This window comes from Diachasma alloeum, unplaced genomic scaffold (assembly GCF_001412515.2).
Source record: "Diachasma alloeum isolate Michigan unplaced genomic scaffold, Dall2.0 Dall_scaffold_00396, whole genome shotgun sequence".
Taxonomy (NCBI): Eukaryota; Metazoa; Arthropoda; class Insecta; order Hymenoptera; family Braconidae; genus Diachasma; species Diachasma alloeum.
The window spans coordinates 359,919-364,691 of NW_021680535.1; the positions used below are offsets into that span (position 1 = coordinate 359,919).

Below are 4,773 nucleotides of genomic sequence, written 5' to 3' on the forward strand. Positions count from 1 at the left end.
AAATTATTTTTGGAGCTACTCAAATTTATTTGTATCTGTTCCACGCATTGAATGGTTTTCAGATTGTTTTTTTTAATAAATGAAAAAATATTAATCCATGCGAAAAAGTGGCAACATCGTCGGTGGTTTTTTTTTTCACCAGGAGCTAGTACCACTGGCTCGAGGGTCCAATCACAACGTTTCATCGTTCTCTCTCAAGGCTCTCAAGAGACGTTTAAATTGACCGCGCTACCCCCACCCGATCGGTACTTGAGAAGTTGCTGCTCGTTTGAGCTGCGTGCACAGAAATTTCATTTCCAGTACTTTTTTCGCTATTATTAATAAACAATGGTCCTAGGCGACAATCTTTTTTACTCAAAAAATCATTGATTACATGTTCTAAATGTGTCTAAAGTTTCATAACTTTGGTTGCATTTTTTCCTTGGGTTTTGCAGTTTTTTTGGTGATTTCCATAAGATCACGGGTGAAATGACCACTTTTTTCAAAAATTCATAATAAATTAACCATGCTCCTCAGCAGTCTGAAGCTTGGTACACGCCTTTTCTATCATTTAAAGAATACGTAAAAAAAATGGCTGCTTTTTTTCCAACCCTCCGGGCTCGCCCAATTATCCTTAAGGGGGTCTGCACTTTTCCGAGCGGTGAAAATGGCGACTTTTCCACAATTTTTATTTCATATGAAAAAACAAGTTACAAATTTTTTTTTTTTTTCATTATTTTTTATTATCTTTCTACTAGTGAAGTAACAAAACTTTCCATGCCGCCAAACAATCTGGAATTGATGATTTGATGACGAAATAGACGGGCCCCAACACTGATTTAATGATTGATTACGGAGTTTTGAGATTCCAATACATCTGAAATAAGAAAATTGTATGTTGTAGTACTCAACAAACATCTGGCTCTGTCCCCTAGTAGAATAAATAGGATAAATGAAAAAATTAATGAAATATTTTGCCTTTCCGGATAAGGGCCCCTTTTCCCGGGAAAATTCGAGCCTATTTGTTATAAAAATAAAAAATATTGAAGCTATTATTTTGAAGTTACTAGGAGTGGAAGATATGTAGATGTCAAATAGGTGGTAAAAATTTTAAATTGATAGGTGAATAACTTTTTGACATAATCTGTAAACAGTCTTGGGAAATTCTTGGAAATTTAGTACCGAGAAAATCGCCTTTGAACTTCCGGGTGAGGCGGGTCAGGTACTCCTGTAACAGGAAGGAAAAGACGTTGAGCGTTTGGTACTCCATTCATGCAGGTATTATGATACAAAAAAAATCCAATACACTCAATCAGCAATTCCTGCGCCATATAAAGCTCCTTCTTTTTCGAAAAAATCCTGTTCTGCACATTTTTCGTCTATTATTGGGTTGGAAGGTACGTCTTCTTTACCGCATTTACATTGCAGAACAATGTATGTATAAATGAAATCCCAAACCACGAGTTGAAGCTTTCAAAATGTTTATGTCACCCTTACAATTTTTACAAATCACTGCACTACTAATAGCAGAAAAAAACTGTTATAACGTTGATGAGACAATAATGTCGCTAATGTCGAATTTTTCTGCGGCCCTCTTACTTAAGGAGTCTCCTCAGTAATTTTCATAAAAATTAGGAAATGTGCCACAATGTGGATAATTGGATAGTGTGATATTCAAGTAGTTCTAAATTAATTCTCAGAATCCGGAATAGGTTTATCATGTGGATAAAAAACTCAGAAAATAAAAAATAATGGTAATGCACAGGGTGGATAGACACCGCCTCAAAACAACAAAAAGCTAGCATGGACAATGTGCTGGGCGTCCAGACTCTGCACCTATCTCACTGTTTATGTTTGAACTCTTTACTCATGAAATTTCATCATGTTTTATCTCTTAGTTATTTAGTTATTATTGAAAAACCACAGAATTTTTTGGAATAGATACTTGGTTATGTGGAAATGGCGGTAAGACTGGGCAATATCGCGGCAGAGTACTCGACGCGCATGCGCGAGATTCTAGTGCGGGTTATTTGGATGAATAAAACTCAATTGAGATTTTCTGAATAATAAACAATTGAATTTATTCAATAGGATGATGTTTTTTAATCATATTAGTTTTTCAATCTTATAAAACAAAATATTTGGTGAGGTATCTATTTTGGTGTTATCTTCTGCAAGTAATCTCCAATTTTTGTATAAGTCTGCAATATTGAATGACCGAGGGTTGTAATTGATTTTACTCCTCAATAATTTTAACATTTCATCCTCGCCACCTCTGACAAAAGCATTTTTTAAATCATCCAAGCCAATACCCCCCTCAGCCATTTTTTTCAAAGGCGAAATGATTCTGGGAGAAAACTCGCCGATTTTCCAATTAAAAAAAAAAGAACAAAGACTCAATAGAGTATAAAAAAAGGCTCACTAGAGTATTAAAAAAAATAGAGAATATTTCAAGATAAATTCAATTGATTGAGAAAAACTCATTAAAAAAAAGTTCATTTCAGATAAAATGGATATATGTAGAAATTCTCTCTTGAAAATATTTTATTTTGTAGAAATAAATGGAAATTTGTTNCCATTTTTCTCAAAGGCGAAATGATTCTGGGAGAAAACTCGCCGATTTTCCAATTAAAAAAAAAAGAACAAAGACTCAATAGAGTATAAAAAAAGGCTCACTAGAGTATTAAAAAAAATAGAGAATATTTCAAGATAAATTCAATTGATTGAGAAAAACTCATTAAAAAAAAGTTCATTTCAGATAAAATGGATATATGTAGAAATTCTCTCTTGAAAATATTTTATTTTGTAGAAATAAATGGAAATTTGTTTTTCAATTGCAAACTTTTGGCGAAAACCATCCTCACTGATGGGTGTTTTCACTCTGAATTGCCAAAAAATTGACACAGGAGTTCCCCTCGAAAAATACTGACACCATCTTTTCAATATCATTCTTATTCGCTATTGTTAACTCCCTTTCAATTTTTTTCGCTCTGTCGCAGCTCTCTCTAGCAATAGTCTCGATAACTGGGCCTACTTTTTTCTCGTAGAACTGGAAGGTGTTATAATAGAAGGGGGGAATGCTCAAGGGTGCCAATAGTTTATTGAATGGTTGGTTTCCGATTCCAGCATGAATAAAACCTATAAAATTTAACAATCTATTAGTACCAACAGCGATTATTATTATTAATACCAACAGGGAAGAACAAGAATTTTTTATATTTACCTAGAACAGCTTAAAAATTTATCTCGAAATTCTCTTTTTTGCCATCTTCTCGGTCTGGCAGGTACTTGCTGGTAGGCACCCTCCGTATCTTCAAACATTCCCAACATTTGATAAATAAATATGAACCAAGACCTCTTCTTCTCTCTGCCTGAATATCCTTCAAAGACAGAGGATGATTGCATGCTTCACATACGAGAGCCTCGCCCAATAACTTCAAATCCACAATGCAATTGCCAGTAAATGGCCCTGGGGACACTGATTCTCCTAGATCATTATCAGCAGATTCAAACCACTCATCAGCACTGTTCTGCGCTTCTTCATCTTGTGTGGAAACCCACAGGTTTCCTCCTACTCCTTCATTTTGTAATTTTCTTTTTTTCACTGGCACATCTCCGTTTTGTTCGTCGAGGATCGGCTGAACCACTTGAACTGTTCTGCCTTTATTATTCTTGCCAACGTGAACTTCAGATAACAGCTGATTTAAACGTTTTTTCTTGATGAATTTTCCTTTATATCTGACCCTGGTTCCCTCTAAATTTTCCATTGTCACAATTAACTATTGACTGCAGTTATTAATTATTTTAAAACAAATATTTGTTGTTTACGATGAGCTGATATAACCTCTACTCCATTAGCACATAGCCACATGACACGATGATACTCAGGAAGGATATGTTTTTACCGACCGAATCAGTACCAACTCCTTGAAACTAAATCGCGCTGTTGCCAAGTTGACATCACTAATTTATTTCAATTTTTATAATTATAGGAAGATTTTCAATCTAAAAAATCATTTTCTGAGGAAGTTATTATCTCTAATAAAGTGAAAATANAAAGATTTTCAATGTATAAAATCATTTTCTGAGGAAGTTATTATCTCTAATAAAGTGAAAATAATTTATGCTGGGTAGTTTTTATCAAAGGATGCGAAGATCTTTCCTCTCATTTTTTTTTCTAGAAGTTGCAGCTGACTGTCGGCGTCTTTGATTTTTACCCCCACTCTATGCCCTAAAATATTACTGAGGAGACCCCTTAATTTAGCTGCTGATGCACTTGCGAATGATGTATTACCTACTTTGGTATAATTATTGCCATGGAATTTACATTTTTTTTGCCGTAAAAACGTAAACGTACGCCTGCGAACGTTTACGTTTTTTTTGCCTGTCCATTTCTATTTCGAGAGTCGTGCTACAAAAATCAACTACTCCGTTCAAGGGTTTGCAATAGACTGAATTCTATCTTAGTTTTGATGCTTTCGCGGCCATGATTAATGACATCTTTGGCTTCCGGATCAATGCCGCGTTTGGATTCAGCGGTGCGCCGACGTTTCGCAAACATTGCAGTCTGCATCTTCAGGGCTATGAGCTCCGATTCTGAGCTCCGATGTCTTGGGGTAGTCTTTATATGCCTTCCCTTGTGGTGGTGGGGGAAGGGGGGGGGGGTTGGTCAGCCAATCATGTTTTTAACTGACCAGCTGATCAATTAAAAAGCCAATCAATGTTTTTAATTGACCAGCTGATCAAATAAAAACATGATTGGCTGACCACCCCCCCCCCCTTCTCCTTCCCCCA

The 4,773-nt window shown here is 35.5% G+C and overlaps 1 long non-coding RNA gene across 1 annotated transcript; it reads right to left on the bottom strand.

The window, feature by feature from the left end:
• Positions 1-764: 764 nt before the first annotated feature.
• LOC107041970 lies at positions 765-1,929 on the bottom strand. The gene is made up of 3 exons (XR_001461115.1): positions 1,286-1,929; positions 1,162-1,207; positions 765-856 (listed from the first exon to the last, which is right to left on the bottom strand). It is a non-coding gene; the product is annotated as an uncharacterized LOC107041970 (long non-coding RNA).
• Between the last annotated feature and the right edge of the window lie 2,844 nt (positions 1,930-4,773).